The sequence below is a fragment of the Anomalospiza imberbis genome, chromosome 4, assembly GCF_031753505.1.
Source record: "Anomalospiza imberbis isolate Cuckoo-Finch-1a 21T00152 chromosome 4, ASM3175350v1, whole genome shotgun sequence".
Lineage (NCBI taxonomy): Eukaryota > Metazoa > Chordata > Aves > Passeriformes > Viduidae > Anomalospiza > Anomalospiza imberbis.
In genome coordinates, this window is record NC_089684.1 from 13,532,163 (window position 1) to 13,550,285 (window position 18,123).

At 35.7% G+C, this 18,123-nt stretch overlaps 1 protein-coding gene across 4 annotated transcripts in view; it reads left to right on the plus strand.

Annotated features, from left to right (window-relative positions):
• Positions 1–18,123, plus strand: part of FSTL5 (follistatin like 5) — a 383,037-nt gene that overhangs the window by 110,458 nt on the left and 254,456 nt on the right. Inside the window, exon 1 of one of the 4 annotated variants that reach the window (XM_068187172.1) lies at positions 3,174–3,290. The exons of the other annotated variants lie outside the window; for them this stretch is intronic. The gene's annotated coding sequence lies outside the window, so the exon portion shown is untranslated. Of the gene's footprint in view, positions 1–3,173; positions 3,291–18,123 lie in introns of those variants that run through there. 4 annotated transcript variants of the gene reach the window in all.

Consider the following 18,123-nt stretch of genomic DNA (forward strand, 5'->3'; position numbering starts at 1 on the left):
CCAGTGCAGATCAAGGAATTACTGCACAGTTACTGTTATAGAAGAACTTCAAAAAGGCTCCCTAATTGCTGGTATCTTTCTTCTCCCTTATGTCATTGTTACTTCTGTTTGTATTGGCTAAATATACTGGCCAAGAGAGGTAGCTGTGGTTTAACCAGGCACATGACTGGAAATGTGTTATTTGTTATCCATTTTTAGCCTTATTTGATAGCAACGGTTATGCAGGTATTTACACCACCTATCCTAGAAATGATCATGGTAAGTCTATTCAATTAATCATTCTTTGTACCATACATTATGTAAAATTATTGGTGAATTATTTGGCTGCATTGATGAGTCCTGCAAATCTTAAGAAAATAAGAAGTTCTAAAGAGTTAAATGAGGGGAGAGTTGGCAATGCTTGCACTGATTGCTTGAAGTAGGTTGAAGTTCACAGTTTATTTGCATTTGAATTAACTGAGGTTGGTGTCCAGCAGTGCTTTTCAGTGCAGACTTCAGAAAGACTTTTTTTTGTGCAATAAAGTACTTGAAAATGTTAGATGGAAGATGAAGGATATTTAAAATACTTCTTTCTTTTCCTGACAGAGAGAGCTTTCTTCTCATTTTATTCCAAGTGAGGCTTATTGTAATCTGAAATATTTTTACCACTGAATAGGCAGTCTTGTGGTGAAAGCCACTATCATTTTCACATCAGCATATTAAAAACTTTCTGAAAGAATTTTTAGTTCCTTCATAAGGAATTTTCTAATATCTGCAAAAAGAAACAAAGTAATTTGAAAGCAGCTTATAACTTTAATCAGATAAAAAACTTATTGATTACTAAAAATACTCTTTTATTAAATGATAGGAACTTCTAGATTGTTACTGTACATACTTTTGCTTCCATTAGGAAATAAAATATTTTAGAGGCTTTCTGCATTGTAACTCTGAACTGGGCATGTTTTTGTTATTATAACAGACTTTTGTCTTCCTAAATCATTATACACATTTAAACAAATCAACAAAATTCTAACATGATGAGCAATAGAAAGAAACTTTGTTTTCAAAGAGCTTTCAGATTATGATTTGTCTCAAAGTTCAACATTTCAAGTTCTATTTCTTTTATGTATTTTCTTTGTAAACTTTATTTTAAACACTACTATAACTGATAATATATGTTGTTTATGGGTTTTATTAAATTTTGTTATAAATGATTGCTGGGAAAGAAAAACCAAATCAAATTCACATGATTCTGATGGATCAATGAAATTTTGATTCATATTCAAAAGCAGTCAAAAGAATAAATGATTTGATTCTGTTACAGTGCACTAATGTTACAATTATTTATGTAATTGAGGATTGTATTTGGTGGCAATCATGGCCTCTCAGTGATTAAAAGAAACATGCAAGGTTCAAACACATTTAGTATATACACAGAAAAGACTGTGTGTATCTGCTTTCTGAGGACAAACTGTGCAATGGAAAGCTAAATGCACATGAATGAACGACTAATTCACAAATACCTGTGGTTTAGAGTTGCAGTGGTCCAAATTTTTATTCATAGAGCAGAAAATAACCTATTGTACTTAAGTAAAAGAAGAGGCGCACTTTGTAAATTTTGAAAATGCTTTTGCATTTATATTTTAACAGAAAGAGAATTATTTTGTCACATTTTGGAGAGGTTTTTGTTCCTTTTACATCATCATTTGTAGCAGTGTCTAATTTTTCCCTCCTAAGGGTCTGTTTTTAGTCTGAAACAACAGAAAGCAGAAGTTTTTGTAAGATGTGACATTAGTACAACATCTTGGTTAGCTATTCACTTTTTATGAGAGATTTGAGATCTAAAAGAAATCTGAAATCTGGTAGCTTTGTTAAAGGCAGATTTTCTCAGTGTTTTATAGATATTCCTCAAGTCTGAGTTGTAAATACTCAGAAAATTCTCTGAAAGACAGTATAATTTCCAAACATTTGCTCAGTTATCTCTGCAGTATTCACAAGAGTGCAAAATCTGATATTATCAAGGAGGGAATGTTTTAGATTGGAAGGGACCTTAAAGATCATTTCTTTCCAAGCCCCTACCATGGGAAAGGAAACTGTCCACTAGGCCAGGGTGCTCAAAGTCCATCCAGTCTGGCCTTGAGCACTTCCAGGGCTTGGAACATCCACAGCTTCTCTGGGCAAGCTCTCTGTCAACACCCTCATAGTGAAGAATTTCCTCCTAATATATAATCTAAAACTGCTCTCAGTTTAAAGTTATTCTCCCTCATCCTATCGCTACATGCCCTCTTCATCTTTTGTGCAAGGCCCATTTAGGTACCAGAAGGCCTCAATGTGGTCTCCCTGGGACCTTCTCTTCTGCAGCCTAAACAACCCCAAATCTCTGAGCCTGGAGAGGTGCTTCATAGGAGACGTGCTCCAGCCCCCTCGTCATCTTGGTGGCCCTCCTCTGGGCTCACTATATCAGGGCCACATCCTGATGTTGGAATTCTCAGAGCTGGATGCAGTACTCCAGCTAGGGTCTCACAGGAACTGAGTGGAGGGGGAGGATCACCACCCTTGACCTTCTGTCCACAGTTCCTTTGCTGCAGCCCAAGATTTTTTGTGCTCCAAGTGCACATTGCTGAGTCGTGTTGAACTTCTTGTCAACCAGCACCACCAAGTCCTTCTCACCAGGGATGCTCTCAATCTATTCTCCACCCAACCTTTATTTGTACTTGGGATTGCCACGACCCAGGTGCAGGACCTTACACTCAGCCTTGTTAAACTTGAAGAATTTTGCACTGTCCCACCTCACAAGCCTGTTCAGGTCCCTCTGGATGGCATCCTTTCCGTCTAGCGTGTTGACTCGACCACACAGCTGAGAGTCATTGGCAAACTTGCTGATGATGCACTCAATCACACTGTGCATGTCACTGACAAAGATGTTAAGTAGTGCCACTCCCAATACCAACCCCTGAGGAATGCCATTTGTCATGGTCTCCACTTGGATATTGAGCCATTGACCACAGCGTCTGACCAACCAGCCAGTTCCTCATCCACTGAGTGGTCAATGCATCAACTCAATTTTTTAGATAAAAAATTTAAATTAAATTTGGATTTTTTTTTCTTTTAAAGTAGCATCTAATTTTGGCTGTGAGCCTTTTTCTCTCTGCTCTGTTTCAAGATGGAAACATAAGTTCATCTCATCATCTGTTTTTGCAGTGGAAAGGCCACAGAGACAGAAGAGAAGCCCATTATGACAGTACTTTGGGTTTGTCCTTGTCAAGTGGAATTAAGTTGCACAGATCCTCCCTCTCCTTGTAACAGCCAAGGTTAGACATAACCTCAGCTTCAGTGAGAAATTGATGTTTTTAATCTTGAGGGCTGATTTTTAAGTTGAAATACAGTTCATCACAGAGCTGCTCTTCCATATTATCAAGTACTTTGATAGAGAGAAAAATTCATATTTAAAATAAACTACAAGACACAGCACCAGACTATGATAGTTTGATTATATATTTTATTTATTTCCTATGGTTTTTAAGGTGAATGAATCTTAGCTAGTATATTGGAGAGTTAAAATACTATTTTTTAAAATTGTTGGTCCTCTAACCTATATATTGGTCCTCTAACCTATATATTTGGTCCTCTAACCTATATATTATGTTTCTATTTTTCATTTATCCTACCTTTATATTCTCATGTAATTCAGAATCCCAGTGATAATTAGTGTCATGGTAGTATTTCAACACAAAAAATATATTTTTTTTTAGATTTTTTGGTATTCAAGACTGATTTTGATAAACAGTAATATTCTGTAATTTTTTTCTAGACCTAGATGCATGGGCTGAATTAATTGTTTCCTTGGGACACTGAAAGAAAAAAACATAATTAACATCACTCCTGAGTTTTAACTTTTGTGTAATGTTAATTATTTTTTGAACTGAAGATAGTTTTTCTAATGGATTTAAGCTGTGCTGCTTATCTATAGTTTCATTTTAGTCTACTGTCTAATAATAAGCTGATTCTCATATTTTATGCTTGGAGAATTTTTTCTCACAGAAATATTTGAACAATCTACATTTGTATGTTCTTGGTGCAGTCAGCAGGATGGGGGGGCGTTTTTCTGCATCTTGGAGGTTGCATTTGAAACATTAGTAGATTGCTTCAAGCATCAGATCTTAAAATTGGTGTTCCCAAAAGACTAAAAATCTAATATTTTAATATATTTATGTCCTTTATATCTTTTCTATGTGATAGTCACATTCATCTACTGCACTAGGCTCTCAGTAATCTCTTCCATGCATAAGTAAACTTCTGAAAGGGCTGCTATGCTTGTCTTTGTAAAAATATACATGATATACACATAAATCATTAATAAATCTATACTGAAAATTTGATTTATACTTCCAAAGTCTCAGAAATCCATATCAAAAAATAGCACCCCTGCCCCGTTCTCATGGTTTCTCAGATAGAACAGCTCTCACATTAATAAAGAGATTTAAATGAAAGTTTGTGATATAATTTGCTGACTCTAATGATTTAGAGTGCTTTTATTAATTTATGTGCTGCATCTGACTCTTCCATGAACAGTGTGAAGTATTATGGCTAATAATTTTAGTTTTATCATTCTCTGCTTGCCTTTTGAGAGACAAAGATCCAATCTGAGTGAGTTAGACTTGTATTTTTTTATAAGCTGGGAATGTTTCTGGAGTTATGAGTAAAAGGTGAAAGAAAGCCTAAAGAGCTGACCACAAAGCTCTCAGTGGTTAAAAAAAATAAGCAAACAGATTTGGGCTTTTGTTATTTTTTCTAATGAAGAAAGTGAGCAGGCGCTTGTATGCATGGATGGAAATTCCAGATTTTAAAATTTTTATTGTTTAAGTATTAAGGGTTGAGTGCTAAATATTTCCCATTAAGAAAAATGTCTTCACTAAAAGGGTGGTCAGGCATTGGAACAGGCTGCCTAGGGAAGGGGTTTTGCCAATATCCGTGGAAGTGGTCGAGAAACGTGTGGATGTGTCACTTGGGGACAATGTTTAGTGGTGAGCGCAACTGTGCTGGGCTAAGGATTGGACTCAGTGATCTCAGAGGTTTTTTCCAATGATTAATGATTCAGTGATTCTGTTCAGTTGATGCTTTTCCAAAAAGAGCTATGAAAAGAGTTGTGATGTTGTATATAAGCATTGCAAAAATCATTCATAATTGTTGGGTTTTTTTTAATATTCAAAGTAAGGACTTATTTAAAACTTCCCATACATCTGATATCCTTAACATCTCAGATTATAATTTTGATTTTCAGCATCAACTTTCTTATCCCAGCATGCAGCAGAAGGTTTCTGTGGCATATTGATTTGTATCCATCAACCATGAGCCCCACTTTGGTGTTTTAAAGAAATGAAAATACTTGGGAATTTGAGGGATTATAAAGCATCTATTCACCATTTCTCTCTAAATCTGGATTTCTGAGGTTGCCATTGGTAAAATCAACCAATTTACAAGCCACAGCAAATTTGAGGGGAGGGTCAAGAAGGAATACCATTTGCTGCAAAGAGTTTATTGCTATCACTCTAATCAGTGAATATTTAAAGAAATGTATCTTCTCAGTTCTTTTCTTCTTTGTTCTGTGTTTAGACTAGGTTTATAAAAAAATAATCATTATGACTTTTTCATTGCTTTTGACCAGTGTCTGAGGGATCAGTTCTTTCACAATCCTGTAATAATTGCATTGCAATTGTGTGGGACAGAAATAATTCCCTTCTATTTCTGGTATTTAGGTCCATCAGTAATTATGCACTTTTCCTGTGTTATCTTTTACATTGGGTTTACTTTATCAATTTTTGATAGTAATTTATTTCACAAAAGGCCTTTTGGCTTCAAAAAAACCTATTTTTTTGTGTAAAAGGCTGTGAATTCAATTAATATCTATAACAAGTTTTAACTGTTTATCATGTAGCCTTTGCATGAAATACAAAATGTCAACTTCACAAATTAAAACACCTCCATAAGAAACTTAAATTGATGCACAGTGAAATAGATAAGTGCTATTGAAAAGAGTCAAACTGCTTTAAAATGAGTATGCAGTGTGCATGGAGGTTCAACTAATTTTCAAAGATATGAGGCCTAAAAGTGAAGCTTCAGAGTTGAAATTTCCTGATTGAAAAGGATACATCTATGCAAAAATATTATTCTGAAGTTTGTTAATAAGTACAAGTGGAGGAGAAACAATCCAGAGAAAGACATTTCCATAGTAAATATTTTTACAATTTAGTTATACTTCATAGAAAGCCATGGGGGGGTTGGGAGCGGGGAGAGAAAAGCTGGTATTGTCATGATGTGGAAATTTCATCTTTGAATTTTTGAATATGAAAAAGTACCTTTTAAGAAGTGTTGCTCATAAATTTCTAATTTAGGGCATTTCTGAGTTTACCTAGTCTCTCAAGACTATCAGGAATTGGAGTACAGAAAATAGAAGTTTATGCTTTCTAGGAGCTGAACAGTATGAACAGGAGTTGAATCCTGCTACTCCTTTTGGCTTGTACTAATATACACCTATACCCAGAAAAAGACACACAACTGCTCACAGTGAAGGGTTAGAATTGGGCAGATCTGGGCTTAAAGAACAGAGTGGAAAGGGAGCGGTAAATGAAATAAAAACCTAGTAATTGTACTTACAAATTATCAAAAACTTTAGTGTGTGCTGTTAAGTATTCTTACAGGGAAGGACTTTATGGACTGAGAAATTTTGTTTCTATTGCTCCATGTTAAGAGACAGTGTTATTTTTCTCTTCAGCAGGAATTAAATTTTAGTGTAAGATATTTAGGCAGAGGGCAGAAGCCTTGGACGTATTTCACTAGAGAAACTCTTCTTGTTTGGTGGCTATCACTCTTCTTGTTTGGTGGATTTCTGGGAGTGAAAATATTGATGAATAATCCTAAACCAGAAGAATGTAACTCCATATCCACCAAGAGAATGAAATTCTTTGTGTATTTAAGGGAACTAGCTACTTCCCTTAAATACACAAAGGAGGAGAAGAAAATTCTACAGTAGCTAAACCTGTGACTTTGTAGCTACTTTTCTTACTTTCAGTTTCTAGTGGAGGAAAAAAAAGTGCAATTACTAATGGAAAAAGAGAAGGAAAAAAATAGCTTTTCTGTGCTCCCAGACTGAGAAGTGGTATGGTTACATTTACATTAATATTATCATAGCAAGTTTGCATCAATGAAAATATGAAGATAAATCAGACACCATATGTGCAGCTCCACACTTAATTACTACACGAACACTTCTGTAATGAAGATTATGGTATTGTTTTGAAATTTGCATCCTCCTTTTTATCCTTGCATGCATGTTATTTCTGGCCATCTGCAGGCAATATTATAAAATTAGAGTCAGTGAGCAAATCTAACAGAAAACTATTAATGGTAAAAGTCAATATGACTAAAGAATAGTCCTAAATTTTTGGATGTTCATGAAGGGCTGTTATGACCAGAAAACCACCCTAAAAACTAGAATGCTGCTCTAAGATGGTATTTACAATAGATAAAATTATAGATAATTGAGTGTCACAATTTCAAAAAAGTCTTCCATTTTGCTGTGGGATTCTTGGTCACATTTATTGCCACAAGAGTGTAAGAGAGATACTAATGTACTAAGCTTGCTAAAACAGCCTGTCAATTATATTTTAAATAAGTTGATTTAAAGTTTATTGTGTTCACTTTTATGTAACTGGGCAAGTAAAGCTATGATCAGAGAATAAGGGGTGCAGTTTCACTTTGTAGCTAAATAGATTAATAGTATTAATTGAACTGTGTTGGGGTCACTGGTATCCCTCACGTTCTATTACACCTGTTGATCAGTCTTTCCATCTACTGGCCAGTGGTGTTGATATGAGCGGTGAGCTGGATTATGGAGCTGATCTGGCTAGAAATGAACCTTTTCCTGCACTGCTCTCCACCTATATGTTGGAATATCATGGTGAAAGACCAGTTTAAGCTCTAATGGAACAAGACAGCTTCTTTCAAAGTATGTAAAACTGATTTGATTTGAGTCAGTGTCTTACTGTAGACATAGACTGTAAAAGTAATTGTCTGGGATAAAACTTGAAGAAAGCAGTACAGTCTTATGACTTTTGACACTGAACTGCAGGTGACTCTCTCCCCCCTGCATTCCAAGACATAGCTTTAAACTTTTCTCTCAAAGCTTCTGGTGGTATACTTAACCCCTATAGTATTATCTCACATGAGTGAGGATAGTCTTATGGGAATGCCAATCTAGGAAGAGATTGATGTAAAGCAAAGAGTACCTGCATTTATCATCCACGGCATGTTTCTGATATCCCATTATGACCAACAAAACCAACCAAAAAAAACAAACCCAAAAAGCTGGAAAAGGCTGCCTTTCCCAGTGTTGTAAATGGTTCTTCAGGAGTAGTTTTTAAATATTTGCTTCCCAGATTTATATCTCTATTGGGCTTTTTAGAGTAACCAAAACGGGCAAAACACAGAGCTGAATCTAGGCTATCTTTCTTGGGGGATATTCAAAGAAATCAAGTGACTTTGGAAATAAGGGATACTTTTTTGATACTTTTAATGGCACCTACTCTCTTTTTTTCCTCAGCGTGAGTGTGTATTATATGGTTTACTCAGAACTGTATGGAACTTGGAGGCTGTGGTAATATTTAGGAATATGAATAGGGTGTTTGTAGCAGGACCTTACAAACTGGATCTTGGGTTGTTGGTGGGGCTGGCTTTAAGCTTTGGAGGCTGTCTAAAGCAGTCAACTTTGCGAGAGAGCAGCAACGGCTCTGCTGTTGTTTGGCTTCCAAGTGTTCAACATAGAAATTGCAGCCAATGGATGCAGTGTCAGCACTGAGTGTTGACATTCTTTTATTAAGTGAGGAATTAGGAATATGAGCACTATGCATTGCTACATGTAATATCCCCTCTCCCACCTTAGCAGCATCTGCTTTTCCCTCATCTGCACCATGCCAAGAAGATGAACAGTGAACCTGATGCATCACTTTAGTCCCCTATACTTATTGTCTTTATCCTTCTTTGGCACTCTCTTTTTCTTCCTGCTGGAACTTTCTATTGCTACAGATCATACTCAGCATTTTTTGAGGAGGCAAAAGAGAAGGTTTGACCTGGGTTTGCTATCAGCTGTGGTTTGAGATGATCTGTGTCTTACTCTGGAGGATGGAAGTTATCATCACTTCTCTTTGCTGAATGTCAGATTGCCTCATTTATGCAACTTTAAGACATTGAAGATGACAAAAAAAAGTGGATTCTTCCCTCTATCTATAGGCAGGGTAATCCTGATTTTTCAAAATTAGAGATTTTCAGAATGCAAGAATGATTCTATGAAAGTAATTAATATTAAAGTGATTGAAGTCACTCAGCTATCCTCCACTGAGGCTCTTACCATTGCTTAATAGTCACATAAGAACTGCAAGAGAGTAAACAGTCTTCAGATTCTATTGCATGTTGCTGAATCAGATAAAAACCTTGAAAATAACTTTCAAAACTCTCTTTTTCTGATTTGATGAATTTCTGTATTTTGTGGCTTCCAGAAAATCTCATCTGGATAACAAGAAATATTTGAAATTGCTGAGAGATTGGCATTCTCAGACCTTCAAAATACAGACAGAGGCAAGAGAAGCTTTCAGTTCTAATAGCGTAGGGATGCTTACCTTAGTCAGCGCTGAGGATAATTCATGTGACAGTAACTGATTAATCAATAAAGAGCCACTTGGACATTTGCCATGTGATCAGCATTTGTGACAGAGCAGTTGGAATGTGATGTTCAGCAATGTCTCCTGGCTCCTCTTCATGAGCCTTGCACTTCACAGAGGTGTCCTAGACAATGCCAGAGTCAACATGGTTGAATCAAAAAATGAGAATAGCGTCTAGGTGGGAAGAAAAAGGAAGCACAAACTTGTATTTCAGGGAGATTTCAGGCTGTAGCTTCAGAGTGACACTTTCACATGAGATGAGTTGAGATGCTCTTGCCTATGCACAGAGTTCATACCAGATGTGATATGGAGTGTCTGGTGATGGCATCTGAGCATTAATTTCCTGTTGAAAGATAGGGTTTTTTTGGTTAAGAGGCTGCTTTTAGTGTTTTCTGGCATATTGATGGTCAAAACTTAATTCCAGTCAGTTCTACATCAATATTTTCTTTTATTTCTATTGTATAAATAAAACTGAAGAAATATGCCTTTTTGCCTTTCCAAAAATAACCAAACAGTGCAAAAATCCCCCCTCAAAACCCCAAAACCCCAAACCAAATAAAATATTTGAAACTTTTTGTTTTTTGAAGTCAATGAACAACAGAAAAATAGTTTTCGATGTATTGTTCAATGGTAGTTGAGGACACACAGAATACATTCCTTTCACGTACTACTATTTCATCCCTACATACTGGGTGCTCCTTGCTTTGTATTGTCTGCATTCCATTCTTCTTAGAAATGACAAGTTTTTTAGCTAAAGAATTTTTGAAAAAAGTCTTTTTTTACAGTCCAATATATCTACAATCTAATCAGGAAATGGTAGGTTTTTCTGGTTTACTGTCAGCTTTCCAGCATGCATTTGGAAGGCTTCTTCCTAGTAGTTATATTACAGTGGTATAAAACCATAAGCAATAAAACCCAGTAAAATAGTATAAGGCAGTTAAAACATAGCAGGAAATGAAGGTTTGGATCCTATTAAATGGGGTTGTAAGCATACAATATGAGAAATGCGTTGTTTGATTAGAAATATCTTTGCAAAATTTAAAGAAGACTGCTTTTTTTTTTTTTTTTTTTTTTTTAGGAAAATTACTATGTACTAAAATGATGCACTATATTTAATATAGATAGTAGAATGCAAATGACCAAGTCAGCTGTCAGAGGGTTTTTTTTTTTTTTTTAAATCAGGTATGATAGGGTGAGGTTTTTTGTTCTATCAGATCTCAGAAACTGTACATGTTTACTTCCTGTTTTTCTCAGTCTGTTAATTTCTTTTTACATAAGGTGAGAAAATCCTTCTTTTATAGGCTTCGACTTAAACATCCAAGCACATGGCTCTAGGAACCTGTGCCAGCTTTATGACTGACAAAACAAGTGCTATTTTCTGTATTTCTGATAGTGCTGAATTGAAGCTCATGAAGAAAGTTGACCTTTGTGAAAATAAAGAAGAAAGAGAGTTGAGTCATCACAAAGCAGGAAAGGAGAGAGGCAAAAACTCCACAGCAGTTAAATTGAAAAAGAGAAAATATCTGTAACTAGTTTGGCTATTCAAGTACAGAACTCTTTACTCTATTAGTATACTTCTGTGAACCTATATGAATGGACATAGATTTTGTTCTATAAACAATCACAAGAAACTTTGAATTTTTTTCATTTTAGTTAACAGAGTTATTTTAAAGTTTTATTTCCATTCTTGTGAATGTTCATTGTAACTAAATCCTATAAATAGGGTGAAATTCTATACCAAATATATTAAATGTAGATTTTAGAGTTGTTTGCATGTTGTCAATTGGGTCAGGATTTCATCTATAGTTAACTTAATTATATTTGTGGGCACTGGGGGAGAGTACTGGAGGGCAAATGTATTTTTGGTTCAATCCTGATAAGCACAAACTGCCCTCAGCTACAGATAGTCCTTGTTTATTTCAATAGCTGCAGCATTCATTGGTCTGTTTGGGTACTTATTGAGGTGTGCTCCAATCCAATTACACCAAAATCCACATGCATCTTTATTCTCTGCAGTTTGATAATTTCATATTTCCTGTCAGTGTTTGTACTGCTGTGTATACTCATCTCCATCACACCAGAGTGCATCCATGTCCTTCTGTGTTTCAGGAGCTCATGGTTTCTTACATGTCATAGACTTTCCCACATCACATCTCTTGCTGATAGGCACTCTAGTAATCTTCCTATCCTATGAAGACTGCTGAAATGCTACTTCCCCTATCCCTAACTTCCTTCTCTCTTTACATCTTTGTGGTTTAGGACTTGGTTTCCTTCTACAGTCTTTTATAATTATTTCGTTAATTCAAATCTGATTTCAGGCAAAAAACTCAAACCCATCTATTCTGGTCTTGTGATTTTCATGGTGATCTTGAGGAACAATCTCCATGGGGGTTGAGTTTAAAGCAGCTGAGTTATTGAAGAATCTCTTTCTCTGGGTAAAAAAGGTGGGATCTATCTCTGTTGTCTACAGCACTTCAATGCAGATGTAAAGGGATAAAATCATAACATTAACTAGAATACTTAATAGAAAGTGATTCTCTAAATTATCATGGCTGTTAGAACTAATGATAGATGTATCATGGTTTAGCATTTATCCAAGGAGTTATCAAAACCACAAAGGTTTCAATGGTTTTGTTGGTTGGTAACTACTGTTTTACCAAACCTGAAGGTTTTCTTGAATAACAAAAAAGAGAAGTAAGGGTGGTAGATGAATATATCACAGCAAATATGGATACTTTTAATCTTTAATTTAGCAGCTCACCTGTTTAAAAAAAAGTTGTATCTTAAGTGGCCATTTTGCTTTCTCTAGGATAATGTCTTTTCTCAAACGTATTCTTAGCAATTTACTATGGAAGTGCCAACAGCTGTCGTTTCTTCTTACATTTATTTAATGTTAGTAGTGTTTGATTTCAAAAGAAAAACATGAAAAGCTTGAAAACCAAAATATTTATCTTTTCTAGCATGTGCAAAGGACACAGCTACACAATGGTATGCTAGGTTTCAATTTACAGATCTTGTAAAATATTAACAGTACCAAGACATTCACCTGAGTTCTAAGCTGGCAGATTTTCTGTTTCTGTTTTCATAACATAAAGTGGTTGAATTCCCATCAGTTCAGATGCTGCCATGATGGTAAACATTAATCCTCTAGGATATTGAGGAAGCAGCTGTGACAAGTTTGCTTAATGAGGGAAGAAAGAGACCACCTCGCTAACGGTATAACCTCCACAAACCAGCACTTGCATATATCAATGATGCTAAAATCACCCTGAGGCTGATACTGAAGTCTTGGGAGAAAAATAGATCAATACACACAACTCGAATCCATTAAACAAAGCTCCTCTGAGATATGTGAACTATAGTACTCTCATTTTATTCTTCTTTCTGAAATATTAAAGACATTAGGAGACCATGTGAACAACTTACAAGAAAGTTTTAAAATTGCCATTTCTCATTTTATTATAATTCATAATTATACTGGGGTTGCTAACACTAAGACATTTGGGTGTCATCCTTTACATAAATAAATAAATATACTGAAAATGTTAAAATCAAATTACAGCATGAATTTAGCATCAAAGTTAAGTGTCCTTGCTGCATCTGCATTTCAGGTGTTTTGACCTTTCAGAAATGGCCCTGGCATGATTAGGCCACTTGTGTACAGGTTCACATGAGCCACTGTAAATCTTTAGGGCAAATTCCGAAAAGCCCTTCTAGAAAAGCCCTGGGCAAATGGGTGTTGTTTGCATCGCCCACAGAGAGGGGATGGGCTGCCTGGGCTGCTGCTCTTACCCACCAGCACCTGGTAGTGCCAGTGGTGGGAGGGCAGAGAGAGAGTAACACTGAAAGGCGGGGAGGCGTGGCCCTCGTGCCCGCCGCTCACCATGGTGGTGCCTGGACGCACCTGCCTTGGTGCCACCTGACATGTTTGTAAGGTCTGCACAAAGGCCAAGTGCACTAGTACGGAGTTCAAGGGCCTGCACTCCACCTTCTGCTTATGCAGCATGATGGTTTTGCAGTTGAAATCAGGAAAGGAGCGAGGGAGAGATGGACAGGGGTCAGCAGAAGGCAGGATACATCTGGCATGACGAGGGCTTTTTGTGAGATTTAAAAAAAAATGTTTATTGTCCTGTGTGTTCCAGAACATGAGCTGTCAGTAGCATTGCTGGCTGTTCCAAAATTACTTGCCAGCCTGTTTTGGTGGGTGAAGGATGAAGAGCATGTGTCTGCACAGTGAGTGGCTGTAGCCACATAAAGTCCCAGCTGAGAGACGCAACAGATTGGTACGCAGATGTACGAGCTGTTGGCTGCCGTGGCAGCGCTGCACTTCACTGTTGCAAGCCCCAAGCCTGCTGTACATAGTTAAGGTGACCTAACTGTTCTGGTTTAGAGTGCAGCTGCCACTTCTGGAGGAGAACTGGAAGGTGGCAGTATGAAGTGTGCAGTGCTCAAAAGCTGTCAGGAAGTTGTGGGGTTGAGAGCTGCCCCCGTGACACTGTGATCTGCTTTCCACGGTGCATTTTGACAAGGAGAAACATTGCTAGATATGCATTACAGCTATATTCATAAGAAAATATGATACTGTGACTACTTTGTAAGAGTCCCATTTTTGGTCTGAAGATTACTCTTGTAAGGTTTTTGAAGACAGGCTGTGTGTGGAGATGTGGACACTAGGGTAGAGTAGAGGCAGGCTAATGGGAAAAGACATGCTTTTAGATAAAACTTCTGCTATCCATTCAAAGTTAATGCAATGTAATTGTCTCTGCACAAGAAAATACTTTCTTTGCTGCTATCTTCCTGCCATGAAACCATAAGATAAAAGCATCTTAAGAAATGGTACCAGTGTATTCTTTCATGCCTGGTTATTTGTGTCCATCATGATATGCAATGAAATCCTCAAAGTCACAGGCAATGAAGCATGGTTTATAATTATTACTGTGGCTGTATTATAAACCTATTAATAACACAGAATATGGTGACATAGCTTATGGTCTTTTTCTGATCCCCACGAAATAGACAATTAATTTTATTCTTATTAATTTTCGGATTAATAATATCTAAAAGACAGGGACTGACATTTCCTGAGAGCATACAGTGCTACTCTTTGATATGTTGAAACTGACCTTTTAAATAATGCTGGGTTAATATCTGATACATCTTTTCTTTTAAAGGCGGGAAGAATGCAGTGATTGGGCTGGTATTTAAGATTTCATTTATTATACTTTGTAAGGGCATTAAGTTGATCAGATCAGTTTATTGAGGTGGAATATTTACATTTTCAAATGAATTATATCTCTTCTCTTAAAGCCAAATATCCTGGCTAGTCACCATTTATCAACACAGAGCAGAGCATAACAGCTGAGAAATTCTGGAAAAAAAGGCACTTTAAAAATGGCAAAGTTCGTAATTTTAAGTATATATGCATTTTAAAGTAAGGCATTCTTGTAACTGGGTATATGTTTTAACTCTTGATATCAAGTCTGGCTAAACCAAGTTACGTTATTTATATATTTTTAGTACACTGTAAATATACATTGTCACATTTGGAACTGGTTGTGTAAAATATGATATCTTCAATCTTCTCTGTGAAGAATACAGCACGGGGACAGGTAAAGTAGTGCTTATTATGCATTTGCCAAACTCTCATAGTAACAACCTCTTTCCTAGTCCAACAAGAAAATGTTAGGCAAAGAACAAAATTTATATTAGCAATGAATTGCTGAGAAGATTTAGAAATCATAATAATTTTGAGAGGAAACACTCTCTATGGTATTGTAGAATATATTAATCATTATTAGATATTCATAAGTAAGGTGTCAGAACTGAGATTTTGTTTGTTTTACACAAAGTATTGGAAAAGCACTAGCAGGAGAGAAAAGGGAGATACAGGTTTGCATTACATTTCCTCAAGAATTAGAAAGAATTATCTCAAACTCAGCAGTGACTATCTGATCATCAGGGTGATGGTGGAAACTCTGTGAACTTTTCATGTAGTTTTCTTTGCTTAAAAAAAAAATCTCTGAAAATTATTTAAGGGTCCCATTTTCCCTTACTAAATAAGGCAAGTGAGATATCCTAAAGTATTCCTTCTGTCAATTCAGAAGCTATAGCTCTCCCAGCAGCGCTTCTCATCCAAGAGTTTTAAGATATAAGCTTGACACAGAATAAAAGAATACTCTTATGGATAATAATTTATTAAAAAAAAAATCAGAATTAACTGAAGTGGAAAGAAGTCAAGAGTGAGAAAACTGCAGAGTACATCAGATTCACAAATGCTCTGGAAATGGGCTAAAAAGTGAAATGGCAGAGCCTTCTGAGAAACAGAAAGGAAAACCTAAATTTGATACTGATGAAATTACTGTACAGTGAGAAATAAGGAGCAGCCATTGTCTGTTCAACATCCTTCGTTATTCCTCCTCAACTCATGAGGAAAATCCAAGGATGACAAACAACATATGAGAGTTCCACAACATTGATCAATTTCATGCTAAAATAGTGCATTAAGCTCATTGTTAATAAGAAAATTAATGCACATTGAGGAAAGAAACTCAGCACCCTACTTATTTGCGTGCAGTGAGGGGGAAGCCCACCTCCTTATTATTTACATGCAATGAGTAGCTGTCAATTAACTGTTTGCATTAATAGAATGGATGATATGGAGTTACTGTTAGTAGCTGTTTGAGAATTTCAGTTCAGTGTTTACTGGCAGACAAATCATATATATACATATTAAAATATGTACTGTAATATTTTATAATCTTTAAATTTATCTTTGCATTTTAACCTATAACCTATAAGTGAGAAATGTGCAGAGAAAGAAACAGAAAAATGCAGAGATACAGAATGGTATCTGCTTAAAGAGAGAGTAAGCCAAGTAAACTCATCAGATTTCCAAACATGATTATATGAATATAAAGAAGCAACAGCCTTCAGTGAAAATAAAAGTAGGCATATAATAATAACCTAGAAGCAATTCTTTTACAAATATGTAATTAATGAAGTTAAAAGTACAGAAGAATGTTATTTAAACACTGAAATATCAAGTTCTGCTAGATTATAATAATGAGTAGAGAGTCTAGATCATTAATGCAAATTTAAGTTCAGAAATGTGTAATTTTGCCCCAGAACATGATGTAACAAGTTTTCAAAAAAAATTCTGATTTCTTGATAATACAATATTAAAATAAAATTTAAAACCCTCTTTGCTTATAAATTGGGCTGTACCTTCAAGTAGAAATAAGAAAGAAGCAATTTTAGGTAATATGAATATATAGTCTTGATACCTTATTTCTTTCTGTTCGGCTATATGCAGCAGTTGTAATGAAGCTCTTAAAAGTTATTTTTATTCCTGCTCTTAGTTCAACTCTCTAACAATGTAAGTCCTTAGGACAGATCATATTTTTCCTTATAATAAGGACATCATAATAGTGCTGTATTAAGGAGAACTGTGGTTTTGGTAATAATTTTAAAATAAATAATCATTTAAGATATCCAATAAATTCAACAGAAACTGTATGCTTCTTAAAAAAGGTGGATATTTTAAATTCTAAAAAGGCAAAAAATAACTACATAGACCCTGCATTCTTTTGAGATTTTAGGTGGCATCTGTCCAAAAAGCTTACTTTTTAAATTTGTGTTGTAAGTGTTCATCCAAGTATCGGGCAATGAAGTCAGAAAATGAGCATGTAATAATTTTCTCTTCTGTACAAGTACAAAGCATAAGCCTTTCAAGGTCAAACAATTTCCAAAACTATAAGGACTCTATTCTTTTACACCACATTAGACTAAATTATATTCAGTTTGTGGGAGGGTGGTGGAATGTGGCTGCTCTTACAACCTCCTGTGAAATGACTGTTTTCCAACCAAATTTTCATTGTACAGAGAGGTATTCCAGAAGTGCACAAAGGGGATGAAGGTTCAACCATACTAGTCTTAGCATGCACAAGTGCTAAACTAATCTGATTCTGACCTTGAAAGTCAACAATTAAGTATTTTTTAAAAACTCAACAAACACAAATAGATGTTTTCTTTGAGATTAAAAATCAAGATTCTGATTTTTCATATTTTTTGTTCTAGTGTTGCGTGTTTTTTTTTTTTTTAATGGACTTACTTTTCCAGTAACAGAGATACTGAGAACTAACACATAGTCAGTAAAGGAAAATGCCATACCATAATGTACTTGAATCCTCAGAGTTCTGAAGGAGTCTTTTTTTGGTGTTTCCTGTCATTAAGCTAGATTAGTTGTAATAATCCGATAGCAAAGGTCCACCACAACACCTGATTAGCCCTTCTGTTTTGGTGGAAGTGTCAGGGGAACTCAAGAAGAAGATTTCACTGTGTCATTTCCTATCTTCACTCTAATATCCTGCTGAACAGGTGAGAAGAACAAGCCTCAAGTAATTTAAGTACAATATCCCTCTGTAATAGCACT